The sequence below is a fragment of the Halichoerus grypus genome, chromosome 8, assembly GCF_964656455.1.
Source record: "Halichoerus grypus chromosome 8, mHalGry1.hap1.1, whole genome shotgun sequence".
NCBI lineage: Eukaryota > Metazoa > Chordata > Mammalia > Carnivora > Phocidae > Halichoerus > Halichoerus grypus.
In genome coordinates, this window is record NC_135719.1 from 111,168,563 (window position 1) to 111,185,782 (window position 17,220).

Sequence of the window (17,220 nt, forward strand, 5' to 3'; positions counted from 1 at the left end):
CCCACCCATCCTGGGTCACACCATGGAGGCCCCTTTCCCTTGGACCTGGATTTCAAGAAAGGCACTGATGGAGCTGCCATGGCAAAATGGAAAAAGCAATGGAAGGCTGCGTGTCTTCTACCTGAATGGCTGCTGTGGCTTCCGGGAGTCCTGAGGACCGCCCAAGCCACGGGCTAATGCATGTATCAGCGGTCTGCACTGCAGAGAGGAAATAAAGCATAAGAAAAAATATTTCCAGTTTGACCCTCCATGGGGCCACGCTTCCTCTCATTTATTAATTCTAATAGATAAGGCAACAAAATATGTCCCAGGTCAAGGAGGTATATGTATCCTTTACTCGCTACTTGGAACAAAATAAGCATTCAGTTAAATTTTTCAATCATTCATTAAACAAATAGTTGTAGAGGCACCTGGGTGGCTCAGTCACTTAAGCGTCTGCCTTCGGCTCAGGTCATGATCTCATGGGTCCTGGGATTGAGTCCCATGTCAGGCTCCCTGCTCAGCAGGGAGTCTGCTTCTCCCTCTGCCTCTCCCCTCCCTGTTCATGCTCACTCTCTCTCTCAAATAAATGAATAAAATCTTTAAAAAACAAACAAACAAAAAACCCAAGTAGTTGTAAAGGCTTATGAAGTACATGAAAGTGTGCTAAATTCATAGGAGAAAGTGAGGTGAAATAAACAGGGCTCTTTTCTGGGTTTCAAAATCTTATAGTCTTTTTTTTTAAACAATTTTATTTATTTATTTATTTGAGAAAGAGAGAGAGAGCAACTAAGTGGGGGAGGAGCAGAGGGAGAAGGACAAGCAGACTCCATGCTGAGCACAGAGACCATGAGACCATGAGACCACGGACCTGAGACCATGACCTGAGCCAAAATCAAGAGTTTGATGCCTAAGCCACCCAGGTGCCCCCAGAATCTTATAGTCTTAAAGGGACCATATATGCAAATAACTTTAATGTAGGGCAACATAATTACCTCATACTTAACCAGTACCAGAGCATCTTCAAAGTGCCATGTTAATAGGTAATATTCCTTACTTCCTTGCTCAAAGCTTGGCCCAAGGACCAGCAGCATCAGGGCATCACCTGGGAGCTTGTTAGAAATGTACAATCTCAGGTGCAATCACACAACTACTGACTCAGAATCTGCATTTTGATCAGATCCCCGGATGACTCAAATAATCGATGAACTTTAGAGAAGTACTGCTTTACATTATTTGGCACTCAGTCACTGCCCACCAGTAACAAACTTGATGGAAGATGTCCTCATAGCAGAGACTCAGATTTTTATAGAATAAATGCTTAATACATTGTTTTTAAAGTGAACCTCTGAGGGATTTGTTTTAGGATTTAAATGTACAAAATGTGATTCAAAACCTCAGCAAATTCTACATCCATGCATCTTGTGAGTACTCAGACCCTTACCTAGACTGCTAAAGGATTTTAAAATATAGCTCTATTCATACAGGTAAGAGTATTTTCTTCTAACACTTAATATGTATTAAATTGACCTTGCAGGAGCCACTGGAGGAGATTGAAACTCTCATCAAGTTCAACTTGATGATAAAAATCTTTTAGAGGGAATGTCACTAGAGGGAACTAAGATGGGATTCCTCCCAACTTAAGAGCTGCTGAGTCACAGAATCACAAAATGTGAGCCCAGAAAAGACCTTAGAGGTTATTCTCTCAGCTCTGCTTCATTCCCAAAGAAAATCATTCTGCAGTACCTTCATATCCATAGTTTCTTTTTCCAATGAGCTCCAAATGATTCATATTTATCAACCAACCAATCAACCAACCCATAGATTTTTTTGATCTTCTGATACCTGCAAAGTGCTGTGAGGGCTTTTTTTTTTTTTAAGATTTGTTTATTTTTTTATTTTTTTAAATTTTTTTCTAAAGATTTTTTATTTATTTATTTGACAGAGAGAGATACAGCGAGAGAGGGAACACAAGCAGGGGGAGTGGGAGAGGGAGAAGCAGGCTCCCCGCTGAGCAGAGAGCCTGTTGCGGGGCTCGATCCCAGGACCCTGGGATCATGACCTGAGCCGAAGGCAGACGCTTAACGACTGAGCCACTCAGGCACCCTTGTTTATTTATTTGAGAGAGAGAGAGAGAGAGCACGCAAGGAGAGGGGGCAGAGAGGGAGAGAGGGTCTCAAGCAGACTCTGCGCTGAGCGTGGAGCCTGACACAGAGCTCAATCTCACCATCCTGAGATCATGACCTGAGCCAAAATCAAGAGTTGGATGCTTATCCGACTGTACCACCCACCCAGGTGCCCCTGTGAAGGGCTTTATTATAACAAATAAAGTTGTATGAGTTGTGGGCCATGAGATACACAATGAAGAGAGAAGTCTTAGGAAGAGAAAGAGAACCCTTGAGGCAGGTGGTCAGAGAGGGTGTCACATGGCTAGAGGGAATCTTGGAGCTCATTGGTCCCAGGAAACGGATGTGCAAGGATATAGGTCCCTTGGCCAAGGTCACAATGCAAGTCCCTGGAAGAACTAGAGAAACCTGCTAACTCCTTCTACCATGCCACATCCCCCTCACCAGTACTGGCTTTCTGGAATTGGGCTCTAAGGCAAAGTCTGCTAATTGCCCACCAAAGTCCATTCTCCCCTCCTTCTATAGCAACAGAACCATAGCTGGGTATACCCTGCCCCACTGCCCTAGTTTTCTATCTTTTTGCTGTTATGGGTGGCCTCGGGACTATGTTGTTGCCAATGAAATGTCAGTGGAAGTGACATGTGACTTTGGGGTCCAGACAAGCCTCCTTCACACTCCCCTTCCCCATCCCCCACAAATGCAACCCCAACATGAACCACACCCTGGTGGATGCAGAGCCCCAACTTAAGAAATAACCGGCATCCCTGAATCACCCATGCAGCAGAGCCACCCTCCAACCTGGAACGCTTCCCTTGGATTTTTATGTGAGAGAAAGAAAAAAAAAAAAAACTTCTCTCTTTGTTAAACCACTGAATTATTTTTGGGTCTCTTTGTTATCATAACCCAGCTCACCCTAGCCAATCTTAGTATATAACCAATAAAATGTAACCAAAATGAGGTTAAATGAAATTATAAAAGAGCTATAATAAGAAGTCTGATGCTTTCCTACTTTAATAAGTATCATTTTGCATTAATTCCTTGACTCAGCTCAGTTCCTGGTATACATGGATGGAACTATAGCTAAAGATTTTATTGAGCAGACAGACAGACATGTTATTGGGCACTTATCAGGTGCCAATTTGTTAAACAACTTACATACACATTAAATTAATTAATCCTCACAAGAACCCTAGGAGCTTGGAAATCTTATTATCCTTGATTTACACATGAGAAAAAAATGACGCTTAGAAGAACAAATTAACCAAGTCTATAAGTAGTTATTGTTGAGTAGAATGCAAACCTAAGTATGAGTGATTCTAAAGCCAGTGGTATTTTCTAAAATGCTATATGCAGGGCACCTGGGTGGCTTAGTTGGTTAAGCACTGGACTCTTGATTTTGGCTCGGGTCATGGTCTCAGGGCAGCGGGATCAAGCCCCGTATCAGGCTCCATATTCAGTGGAGAATCTGCTTGAGGATTCTCTCTCCCTCTCCCTTTACCCCTCCCCCCACACTCTCTCTTTCTAAAATAAATGAATAAATCTTTTTTATTTTTTTTAATGCCATATCCTGTGTGTGCGTGTGTGTGTGCACATGAGTGTGTGTGTTGATGGACAGGGATCAAGGGAATGAAATAAGCACGGCAGTTAGATGTGATGACCGGAAACACGGGACTGAGTGACAAGAGATCTGGGATTTTCACAGGTTATAACTCTGGCCAAGCTATTTAGCTTCTCAGGGCCTAAGTATCCTCTGGGGTAAAATATGTTACCTGAACTAGATGATCTTTAAAGAAGCGGCTCTAACAATCTGCAGCAAATGCACAAAAACCCAGTTGCCACCTATGTGACCTCAACAGAAGAGTTTGCTGGAGAAATCCAGGTTGTATTGCTCTGAAGGAACAGCATCATGTGCAAGTTTAAACAAGCAACATACAATGGCCACAGTACACCCACAAACTCAAACACGCGGAGCTTTAGAGTGCCAAAGGTCATCATCCTTTCTCCTGTTCAAATCTGCTTCTTCATTCTTCTTCAGCAAAGCGAGACAGTACTAATAATGGACCCAGAAGGGAAAGATAGGAAAGTCAGTTCTTTTCCACCATTGTTTTTCATTGCAGCCGTGCTCACAAATTAAATTAGAGTAAATCAAAGAAGCAAGCACCGGAATACTATATCCTTGGCCATATGGAAAGAGACCTGGGGAGAGTCTTTGGGACAAGCCCTAAGGACACATGAAGGAGGGGACCGATTCCTATAGCAGAAGTCTTTAAATGCTGAGTAATGTCGGGGAGAGGGGCAGAAAGAGCACACAGTTTGAAATGGGCATGTAACCCATCCTAGAGACACAAAGAGAAGGGTCTGCAGGATACCAATGATTATCAGAAGAGAGCTGCATGAGCACAGTTTAAGGCTGAGAGTCTTCAGGAACAGGAGAAAGCTGCATAAAATACCTTAACGGCCTTTCTGGTGTTTTATGTCTCTCAGGGTACATATCCATCTGGGAGGTCATGCTGGAGGTGCCCCCCCGAATGCCAGATGCCAGGCCACTCTGCCAAACCCTTTGCCAGACCCTACACAGCGGGGCAAGGTTTCAGAAGAGCCCTGGCAAGGATGCTAAATCTCATCACAGAGTGGGCTCTAATTTTAAAGGCAATATTTATGGCCAGCCTCTTCCATTAAGTATGCATTGCCCAGGTCTAGGGAATGTCAATTCAACATGTCTCTTCGGCTGCCACCTACAGAGAAGGTTCCAAATGGACTACTGGAAATGACTCAACTAATGTTTTGGACACTAATCATCTCAAAAGTACCCTGTAAATACCAATTCACACCACATCACTCACCAAAAATATGCCACAAAAACCCTCTGAAGCAATAACTCCCCCTGCCTGTGGCGTTTATGGGGAAATGATGACCAGCTACAGTCTATGGGCTTTGACCAGAGCCCGCAGTTATTAATGCATAGGAAAAATTTTATACTCCGGTTCGTTTTTCCAAAGGCAGCATCCTTCCATGTGCGCAGAATATAAAACCCTGGATGCTGCATTATGTGTGAGTTCCCTGGTATATCTGAAGAGCCCGGTTGACTCCCTTGTGACCACGGCTACAGATTTCAAGCAATTGAAAAGGTAAGTAATAGGACCTGTCAAGAGGCTGTTTATGGTTTTAAGCCATGTCGTCAATACACAGAAAACAAAGTGAGATTCAGACAAACTAAAACATAAAACTGTCCTAGAATCTGCAAAAAGGAAAAATGCTTTCAATGTCTTTATATTAAGTCCATTGGACTATTGTCCATCTTAATCAATATTGGATTAGTTTTTGAATCTTATTTAATATGATCACAATTTCAACTTTACGTGGACTTTTCCTGAGCTATAGTTTGTTCACTCTTTCACTTTGTGTGCCTACACTGAAAAGACTGAGTAATTCATCTCTAGAGTCTCCTAAACAGGGTAGTAAAAGCAGCATTAATGAGTCAGCTTTGCTGTTGTCTCCTCATAACTGTCACTAACAGGGAATAGCTTGTTCTTGGCTTTGTACTCTCACTACACCAATCTGCCTCTTTATTCTAACTCCATAGAGCTTGTGGAAGGCAATTTGGTCCTAATTCAAACAGATAAATCAACCACCATCAGCAAACACCAGTGAAGGCCTGGTAGGGATATAAAGATTTTGAAACTATCTTTACCCCTTCATAGCTGATGTTCCTCCAAAAATGTGGTTTGATCACTGGGTGCTGCAGCGTGTGTGAGTCTTAGATCCAGATATTGCTAGCAAGGAATAACTGGACAACTATGACATTGATCTTGTAGATCATCCCTATAGACCTGTGCCCAGAGATTCTGTATTAAGAGATGTACAATAAGGCAACCACATGGAGCATTTCCGAGTCAGAATATTATTTACAAATGCTTCTTTAGCTGCAAGAGGCCACTGCTTCTTCAGAGCAATCAATACCAGGGAGAAAGTTACCTCTAAGGTGTGTGGGCTGCCATGGGGTTTGCATAGAATATGTACAGCAAATGCACAAAGGGAAGATATTTTCAGAGTTCCTGGACTCCCAAACTTCCTCTATGTGTTTTCCTAATGGTCACAATGATGAACTATGTATCTATTAGCTTGATTTTCTCTGTCTCTCTTCCTCTCCAGGTCTTCCCAGCTGGGACCACTGACACAGCCTTGGCCTTCCTTGGTTTCCAAGGTAATGATGACAGAAGAAGCCTGCACCAACAGGCCCTGCTTGAGCCCCTTGGCTGCACTGGTAAGGCTTAGAATTAATTTGCATTCCAGATGCCATGTTGCACCCCAACCTGGTGAGGTTCCTCCATGAGTATCTTGGCCCACAGTCCCTTGCAGCCCTACTCCTCAGCCCTGAACAGGCTCAGTCCAAAGACCCAAATTCCTAATTCTGATCAGTTGCTCAGTCTAAGACCAGAGACCTTCCCTGAGTTCCAGCTCACTGGCGAGGAGTCCCTGAAATCCTGCCTGGTTTACACCAGTCCTTCCTCTAAGGGTTGACCCTGGCACCTTACCTGCCAGAATCCAATTCTTATACTTCTAGCCCACCTCCTACTGGTGACAACCTTCCCTGTCTAACACCACACATGAACCACTTCTGGATTTCTGCTCTGCTCAGCCAAACTCACTGGCTGTCTTAGAATCCATCTTTTCTGAAATCAGGACTGGAACTGTTGATTTCCATCAGACATCATGCCTGGTTCCCCTGTTATCCCTTCCAAAGCTACAGTTTGGTTTCTTCAAAAAGACGATATTTCTTTTTCTTTCTTTCTTTTTTTTTTACAAACTGTTTATTTTCTGTCAACCTTTTCCATTTCTATTTCCATTTTGTTTGCCTTTGTGGAAGAGCAGCTTAAGACCACTCAGTGGTTGTTCCTACCTATTCAGTGGCCTGAGCAGTGGGAGCTGCAGACCAGTCTTCAGTGGCCAGCTGGGCACTCCAGTCTTCCGTAGAGAACTGCTGAATAGGCACTGAGGGCACCTGCATGCCTTCAGACCAGTCTGCAACTTCAGACTGAGTAGCAGTGAACTCAGGAGCTGGAGAAGTCCATTCACCCTGAAATTCCTCCTGGGTCACAGCCTTTTCAGCAGCAGCCTGCTCTTCCTTTTCAATCTCTTCAGGATCTCTGTAGAAGTAGAGATCAGGCATGACCCCCCATGGGTGTTCACGGGAAATGGTGCCACGCATGCGCAGAACCTCCCTGGCCAGCATCCACCACATCAGACCCACTGAGTGAGCTCCCTTGTTGTTGCAAGGGATGGCAATGTCCACATGGCGCAGAGGAGAGTCGGTGTTACACAGAGCAATGGTAGGCAGGTTAACACAGGACGCCTCTGTAAGAGGCTGGTGGTCAGCCCTGGGATCAGTAACCACCAGAAGTCTTGGCTCCCGGAAGGCTGCTGGGATCTGGTTAGTGAAGGTTCCAGGAGTGAAGCGGTTGGCAATAGGAGTGGCTCTGGTAGCAGCAGCAAATTTCAGCACAGCTCGCTGGCCAGTATTCCTGGACGATGTAACACTGACATCAGGTGGGTTTTCTTTTCTTTCTTTTTTTTTTTTTTCCATACAGAACGTGCCCTCTTTAATACCCATCACCAGGCTAACCCATCCTCCCACACCCCTCCCCTCTAGAACCCTCAGTTTGTTTTTCAGAGTCCATCGTCTCTCATGGTTTGTCTCCCCCTCCAATTTTACCCCTTCATTCTTCCCTTCCTGCTATCTTCTTCTTTTTTTTTTTTTCTTAACATATATTGCATTATTTGTTTCAGAGGTACAGATCTGTGATTCAACAGTCTTGCACAATTCACAGCGCTCACCATAGCACATACCCTCCCCAGTGTCTATCACCCAGCCACCCCATCCCTCCCACCCCACCCCCCACTCCAGCAACCCTCAGTTTGTTTCCTGAGATTAAGAATTCCTCATATCAGTGAGGTCCTATGATACATGTCTTTCTCTGATTGACTTATTTCGCTCAGCATAACACCCTCCAGTTCCATCCACGTCGTTGCAAATGGCAAGATCTCATTCCTTTTGATGGCTGCATAATATTCCATTGTGTATATATATATATATATATATATATATATATATATATATACCACATCTTCTTTATCCATTCATCTGTCAATGGATATCTTGGCTCTTTCCACAGTTTGGCTATTGTGGACATTGCTGCTATAAACATCGGGGTGCACGTACCCCTTCGGATCCCTACATTTGTATCTCTGGGGTAAATACCCAGTAGTGCAATTGCTGGATCGTATGGTAGTTCTATTTTCAACTTTTTGAGGAACCTCCATACTGTTTTCCAGAGTGGTTGCACCAGCTTGCGTTCCCACCAGCAGTGTAGGAGGGTTCCCCTTTCTCCGCATCCCCGCCAACATCTGTCGTTTCCTGACTTGTTAATTTTAGCCATTCTGACTGGTGTGAGGTGGTATCTCATTGAGCTTTTGATTTGGATTTCCCTGATGCCGAGCGATGTTGAGCACTTTTTCATGTGTCTGTTGGCCATTTGGATGTCTTCTTTGGAAAAATGTCTGTTCATGTCTTCTGCCCATTTCTTGATTGGATTCTTTGTTCTTTGGGTGTTGAGTTTGATAAGTTCTTTATAGATTTTGGATACTAGCCCTTTATCTGATACTGACATCAGCTGGGTTTTCAATGGCAACAATAGCACGAGCTGCCAGCAGAAGCTTCTCCCAGGTTCTCTTCAGATTTATGATGTAGATACCATCACTTTTCCTTTTGTAGATGTACTGTTACATTTGAAAGTCAAGGTTGGTGCCACCTAAATGGGTTCCTGCTGCAAGGAATTTGAGGACATCCTCCTCCTTCATTTGCAGGACATCAAGAGCTCCGGACATTGTGAAAGTTTCCCTTTAAGTTAGGACGGGAACACAAAACAACGCCGTATGGACCTTTCCCTGGGTAGCGCGAAAAGGACCAAAAAGAAGATATTTCTAAGAGCTGTAGGAGAAATCAAAACCACAGGACCTGGTAACCACTGAATGTAGAGGCTATGAGATTAAAACATGAAATATGACTGAAGTTTCAATTTGCTAGGACTTTTCTCAGTGCCTTAAGTATATTCCAGAGATCTATCTGTACAACAAATCTGGGGGAGGAGGAAGACTGCTGTAGCACATTTCACTTTAAGTGAATGACTCCCCTTGGAGCTGTAGATGACACCAAGTGCAGAGCCTTACACCACAGCTTTCAACAAGGGGGTCAGAAGATGAGCCAGAGGTGAAGGTGAAAGTCAGAATCCAGCTTACAACAGCCCTCTGTTTATATTATCCCATTTACTCCTCACACAAACCCAAGCAGGTAAGATTATCCCCATCTTATCCAGAAAACACTGGGGCTCATAAGGTTTAACTTGCTCAAAATCACTCACTTTCATAATTGTGAAGCTGAGAATTGAGCCTCGATATGTCAGATTCTAACACTAGAACTCTAACCATAAGCTACAATGCCTTCCTAGGAGAAACTTAGAAAAGCAGCAACCAGAGGTGGGGAAGACAACCAGAAGGCAATGGACCAAAGGAGCCATGGAGGAGAAAGTGGCCTGTAGGGTCCAGTGCTGCAGAGAGTCAGGTAATGTAAGAACTGGAAGGGACAACGTATGTGGCAAATTATATTTATAGAAATAAGTGCACATTGTTAGCTATGTGCCAGGAACCATGCTAAATGCTTTAGCTGTATTAATTCTTTTAAACCTTAAAATGGTCCCCAGGGATAGGCTCATTGTATTGATAAACACAAAATAAGACACAGGAAGGTTAAATAATTTGCTTAAGTTCATACAGCTAGCAGGGAGTAGAGTCTGGATTTGAATCCTGGCAAGTGGGCTCTAGGCTCTGCAGGCTTAGTCCTCCTGGGAGGTCTCTCAGCAAGAACAGTTTTGGTGGGGTGATGCAATCCAGCCAACTTGCAGCTTGGCTATGAAGGGAAGGAGAAGAAGAAAGCAGGAGTTCAAGAGGTTGGGGGAGGGGGAGGGGATGTCTTAGTTTCCTAGGACTGTCATAACAAAGTACCACCAACTAAATGGCTTAAAACAACAGAAATGTATTCTCTCAGTTCTAGAGGTTACAAATCCAAAATCAAGATGTTGAAAGGTAGAAATCAACCACAAGAAAAAACCTGGAAAGAGCACAGATATACGAGGTTAAATAACATGTTACTAAACAATGAATGGGTCAACCAAGAAATTAGAGAAGAAATTAAAAATTACATAGAAATGAAAATAAAAATACAACAAACAGTCCAAAATCTTTAGGTTGCAGCAAAAGCATTTGTAAGAGAGAAGTTTATAGCAATACAGGCCTACTTCAAAAAGCAAGAAAAAAAAATCTCATATACACAACCTAACCTCACACCTAAGGAGCTAGAAAAAGAAAAACAAACAAAACCTAAAACCAGCAGAAGGAAGGAAATAATAAAGATTAGAGCAAAAATAAATGATATAGAAACTAAAAAAAAAAAAATAGAACACATCAATGAAACCAGGTGAAGTTGGTTCTTTGAAAAGATCAACAAAATTGATAAACCCAGCCAGAATCATCAAAGAGAGAGAGAGAGAGAACTCAAACAAAATCATAAATGAAAGAGGAGAAATAACAACCAACAACACAGAAATACAAATGATTAAAGAGGATATTATGAAAAGTTATATGCCAACAAATTGGACAACCTAGAAGAAAAGGATAAATTCCTAGAATCATATAACCTACCAAAACTGAAGCAGGAAGAAATAGAAAATTTGAACAGACTGATTACCTGCAATGAAATTGAATCAGTAATCAAAAAACTCCCAACAAACAAAATTCCAAGGCCAGAGAGCTTCACAGCTGAATTCTACCAAACACCTAAAGAAGAGCTAATACCGGGGCGCCTGGGTGGCTCAGTTGGTTAAGCGGCTGCCTTCGGCTCAGGTCATGATCCCAGAGTCCTGGGATCGAACACCACATCGGGCTCCCTGCTCAGCGGGGAGCCTGCTTCTCTCTCTCCCTCTGCCTGCTGCTCTGCCTACTTGTGATCTCTCTGTCAGAGAAATAAATAAAATCTTCATTAAAAAAAAAAGAAGAACAAGAGTTAATACCTATTCCTCTTAAACTATTCCCAAAAATAGAAGAAGGAGGAAAACTTCTAAATTCATTCTATGAGGCCAACATTACCCTGATACCAAAATCAGATAAAGACACCACAAAAAAAAAGAGAACTATACACCATTATCTTTGGTGAACATAGATGTAAAAATCCTCAACAAAATATTAACAAACTGAATCCAGGAATACATTAAAAAAATCATTCACCACAACCAAGTGGGATTTATTCCCAGGCTGCAAGGGTGGTTCAATATTCTCAAATCAATCAATGTGATACATCACATCAATAAGAGAAAGGATAAAAACCATATGATCATTTCAATAGATGCAGAAAAAGCATTGGACAAAGTACAACATCCATTCATGATAAAAATCCTCAATAAAGTAGGTTTAGAAGGAACATACCTCAAAATAATAAAGGCCATATATGAAAAACCCACAGCTAACATCATACTCAATGGGGAAAAACTGAGAGCTTTTCCCCTAAGGTCAGGAATAAGAAAAGGATGTTCACTCTCACCCCTTTTATTCAACATAGTACTGAAAGTCCTAGCCACAGCAATCAGACAGGAAAAAGAAATGAAAGGCATTCGAATTAGTAAGGAAGAAGTAAAACTTTCATTATTTGCATAGGACCTGGATACTCTATATAGAAAACCCTAAACTCTACCAAAAAACTACGAGAATTGATAAATGACTTTAGTAAGTTTCAGGATACAAAATTAATACACAGAAATCCATTGCATTTCTATACACTAATAGTGAAGCAGCAGAAAGAGAAATTAAGAAGAGAATCCCATTTACAATTGCACCAAAGATAATAAAATACCTAGGAATAAACTTAACCAAAGAAGTGAAAGACGCGTACTCTAAAAATTGTAAAACATTGATGAAAGAAATTAAAGAAGACACAAAGAAATGGAGAGATGTCCCATACTCATGGAGTGGAAGAATACATATTATTAAAATGTCTATACTGCCCAAAGCAATCTATAGAATTTATAGATTTAATGCAATCCCTATCAACATACTAACAGTATTTTTCACAAAACTATAATAAATAATCCTAAAATTTGTATGGAACCACAGAAGACCTCAAACAGCCAAAGCAATCTTGAAAAAGAAAAACAAAACTGGAAGTATCACAATTCCAGACTTCAAGTTATATTACAAAAATGTAGTAATCAAACAGTATGGTACTGGCACAAAAATAGGTATATAGATCAATGGAAGAGAACAGAAAGCCCAGAAATAAACCCACAACTATATGGTCAATTAATCTTCAACAAACGAGGAAAGACTATGCAATGGGAAAAAGATAGTCTCTTCAACAAATGGTGTTGGGAAAACTGGAGAGCTACATGCAGAAGAATGAAACTGGACCACTGTCTTATACCATACCCAAAAATAAACTCAAAATGGATTAATGACCTAAATGTGAGACCTGAAACCATAAAAATCCTAGAAGAGAGCAGAGGCAGTAATTTCTCTGACATTGGTCATAGCAACCTAAAGAAGAAGATGGAATATTACTCAGCCATAAAAAGAATGAAATCTTGCCATTTGCAACAACATGGATGGATCTAGAGAGTATAATGCTACAGGAAATAAGTCAGTCAGAGAAAGACAAATACCAAATTATTTCACTCATATGTGGAATTTAAGAAACAAAAAAATAAACAAAGGGAAAAAAAGAGAGCCTTAACTCTTAACTGTAGAGAACAAACAGATGGTTACCAGAAGGGAAGAGGGTGGGGGATGGGTGAAATAGTTGATGAGGATTAAAAGTACACTTAATCTTGAGGTGCCTGGGTGGCTCAGTTGGTTAAGCATCTGCCTCCGGCTCAGGTCATGATCCCAAAGTCCTGGGATAGAGCCTCACATCAGGCTCCTTGCTCAGTGGGGAGTCTGCTTCTCTCTCTGCTGCTCCCCCTGCTCATGCTCCCTCTCCCTCCTTCTCTCTCTCTCTCAAATAAATAAATAAAATCTTTTTTTAAAAAAAAGTACAATTAGGGTGGGGGGATGGGTTAGCCTGGTGATGGGTATTAAGGAGGGCATGTATTGCATGGAGCACTGGGTGTTATACGCAAACAATGAATCATAGAACACTACATCAAATAAATAAATAAATAAATAAATAAATAAATAAATAAATAAATAAAAAAGAAGGACGGAATCCTCACAGCAAAAAAAAAAAGTACAATTAATCTTGATGAACACTGAGTAATATATGGAACTGCTGAATCACTATATCGTACACCTGAAACTAATATAACACTGTATGTTAATTAACTGGAATTTAAATACATACATACATACATATATAAACAAACAAAAGATGTTGAAAGGGCCATGCTCCCTCCAGAGACTCTAAGGGAGGATCCTTCCTTGCCTCTTCCAGTCCCTGGTAGATGCATGTGTTCCTTAGCTTGTGGCAACATCACTGCAGTCTCTGCCTCAGTCTTCACATGGCTCCTTCCCTGTGTGTCTGTGTCTCTGTGACTCCACATGGCATTCTCTTTGTGTGTCTGTGTCCAAATTTCCCTCTTCTAATAGGACATCAGTCACATTGGACTAAGGTCCTTCCTAATGACCTCATCCTGATGAACTCTGCAAAGACCCTATTTCCAAATGTTGCATTCATAGGTCCTAGGGGTTAGGACTTCAACATATCTTTTTGGGGGAGGAGGATACAATTCAACCCCTGACAGGAGCCATGGTCCAAAGGAGGGTTTTTAAGATAAAAATGGGAAGGATGCTCTACAAGCTCTTTTAAAATAACATTTTATTAAAGATCAGTAGTCAAGTCATGGTTCTTTCCAAATGAGCAGAAAATGTGATTATCTGCATCCTAAGAAAGGCTTGCCATGCCTGGCATATCATTTTCAGTATTCTGCTTTGATTTAATGAGTCGGAGAAGGACACAGTCTCAGAGCGTTTGCCAGGAACATTCTGGTACTATCCATCTATCACAACCTCCCCAGCTCATGTCTCCCCTGATCAATAAGAAAGCAGAACCGAGGCCTGTGTCAAGCAGCATGGTTAACTCTCAATCACACAGACTGACAGAGGCAAGAAGTTGTGTAAACACTAAAATGAACAAAAACTTTTCAACTGGCTAGAATTTGGTTGGTTTTTCTATTGACGTTTTCTTAGACAATTTTTAAGAATCGTTTGTAATCCCTCGGTTTATTTTTAAAAATATTGTATTTATTTATTTTTGAGAGAGAGAGAAAGAGAGCACGAGCGGTGGGGATGGGCAGAGGGAGAAGCAGACTCCCCGCTGAGCAGGGAGCCCAATGCCGGACTAGATCCCAGGACCCTGGGATCATGACCTGAGCCGAAGGCAGATGCTTAACCGACTGAGCCACCCAGGTGCACCAGTAATCCCTCAGTTTATATCAAATGGAAGAAGCAATTCAAGTAAGTAGCCTAGAAATAGCTGGGTTAGCAACAAAATCGAATCTGGGAGTAAATGATCAGTGCAGATAATCCACACACTTCTAAGTAAGAATTAGCTACACTTACAATATTAATAATAGGTTGATCCAACACCTAAGACATTGGCATCAAAATTTTACTTTAAATAATTCCAGGGTAGTATTAGTTATATTAAAGAAACTGCCACTTACAACATTTATGCATTCATTACTTTTTCCCAAAATGTTTAATTATTATCTGCTTCTTCCTGATTAGTTTGACATAGTATCATAAGCATGGAAATTTAGCAAAAACTTTAATTAAAAAACACCAATAAAGAATGAGCAGGTAGTAGCTGTCAAAGAGTATCTAATGCTGTGAAACATTTGTGATTCACACTATCTTTGCTCTTGAAATTCATAACCACTGTATTCACAGTACTGAAAGAAAAAAATGACACCTCCCAGCCAGGGCAGAAGACATCAACATTATCAAGGGACAAGAGTGCTCTTAAAACAAATACAATATTTTATTCCAATAATGTCAATTATTACCCAAAACTTTTGAAAGACTCCTTTCCTATAATTACCACCAGAGTGTATAAAATATTCTTTTTAATTCTTTCATTAATTTAGCAAATTCTTATTTAGTGCCTGCCATGTATGTGATATTGTGCTAGGTATCATTGATTTTTTAAAAGATTCAAGAGTAATTCAGAGCAAAATCACACACATGGTATTGTTAATCAAGCAGGGTAATGCCATTTTTTTTTAAGATTTATTTATTTGAGAGACAGAGAGCAGGGGAGGGGCAGAGGGAGAGGGAGAGAATCTCAAGCAGACTCCCTGTTGAGCATGGAGTCCAACACAGGGCTCAGTCCCATGACCCTGAGATCGCAACCTGAGCCGAAACCAAGAGTCAGATGCTCAACCAGCTGCACCACCAAGGTGCCCCTAGGGTAACGCCATTTACATCAAAAAAATGTTTCACAGAAAGTATGCTGCCAGGCAAAGTACAGTTCACTCTTTCTGCATCAAAATAGAGCCCTGGAGATGGTTTCAGAATTTCTTCAGAATAAGTCTGGCTGACACCGGACTTTGGAGGATAAATTTTTAGCAAACAATGCCACTGATTTCAGAGAATCTATCCGCATTGCCTTATTGTGTGATTGCAGACACTCTGTCCCCTCAAGCCTCAAGACTCAAATCACACATTCAGGCTGAGCCCACCAGGCATCACCATCATCTAGTATCTTCTCCAGAGACGGTCATCCTTTTTCCAGTTTCCCTTGAAAGATCTAAACAAATGGTGAGTCACTGTGATTTCTATGCATCACTGCAAATATAAAGCACACTCACAGAGCTTCCACTCGTGCCTACACTGTCCTTTAGAATGAGCCCATTTCTCTCCCTAATTTACTCTTCAAGGGAGGGTAAGTGTAAGCCAACACTGCAGATAGACATGAGTAACTGGTTGACCCATTTATACAGGAGTATGACAATGTGTTATCTGCACTTCCTGACACTCATGTCCTTGAGTGTCCTCATACTCCATTTGAGTGTGGGCAGAAACTATGATTTGCTTCTAACTAACAGAATATGGTAAAGGTGATGGGATATCACTTCTATGATTATGTTACATAAGACTGTAATGTCTGGCTCACTAGCAGGCTTTCTTTCTTGTGAGCTTTCTTAAAGCAAATCACCATGTCTCGAGCTGCCCTACAGGGAGGCCCACATGGCAAGGAACTGAGGGTAGCCTCCAGCCAACCAAAACCTGAAGTCCTCAGTCCTACCACCCACAAGAAATTGAATTCTGCCAACAACCGTGTGAGCTTGGAGGCAGATCCTTCCCCGTTCAAACCCTGAGAGAAGACCACAGTCTCAGCTGACACCTTAAAGCTGAGATCCTACAGCAGAGGACCTTCTGAGCTGTGCCTTGCTCCTAACATTTCACCTCCACAGCCTTGCTTGTTAGTAGCTTTGCTTGGTTATTCACTTCACATAAAGTGCCCACTAATTGTCAAAAACTCCAGGATAATTCTACAACTATCAACAGCCGGCATGTTTCGTGGTCAGTCCGGATCACTGGTATCTCGGTGTGTATCAACATGCTGGAATGTGCCACAGTCCTGTTCTTCATAGCTACCTTCTGGAGTAAACAGGGAAACCAAAATAGGCAAATCCATAGACATAGAAAGCAACCTAGTGATTGCCAGGGCTAGAAGAAGAGAAGAATGAGGGAGGAGGTGCTTAATGGGTACAGGGCTTCCTTCTGGGGTGACGAAAATGTCTCGGAACTAGAAAGAGGTGATGGCTGTGTCACACTGTGAATGTATTAAATGCCACTGAATTGTACACTTTAAAATGGTTAATGGTTATTTTATGTTATGTGAATTTTACCACAATCAAACACAAAGAAAAAAAGAGTAACTAGAGATAAGCAGGGACCAAGAAGGCTTTTAAGGTTTCAGAGAAATAATTTTTGAATCATAAAGGAAGGTCAGTCTGGTCACTTTTCCAAGACAAAAAAATCAAAAGCAGCTTACTACACATACTACTTCCAG

The 17,220-nt window shown here is 41.6% G+C and overlaps 1 protein-coding gene and 1 pseudogene across 2 annotated transcripts in view; both read right to left on the reverse strand.

Annotated features, from left to right (window-relative positions):
- Positions 1–17,220, reverse strand: part of ARMH4 (armadillo like helical domain containing 4) — a 125,607-nt gene that overhangs the window by 41,463 nt on the left and 66,924 nt on the right. The window lies entirely within an intron of this gene.
- LOC144382784 (small ribosomal subunit protein uS2-like) lies at positions 6,880–9,064 on the reverse strand (annotated as a pseudogene).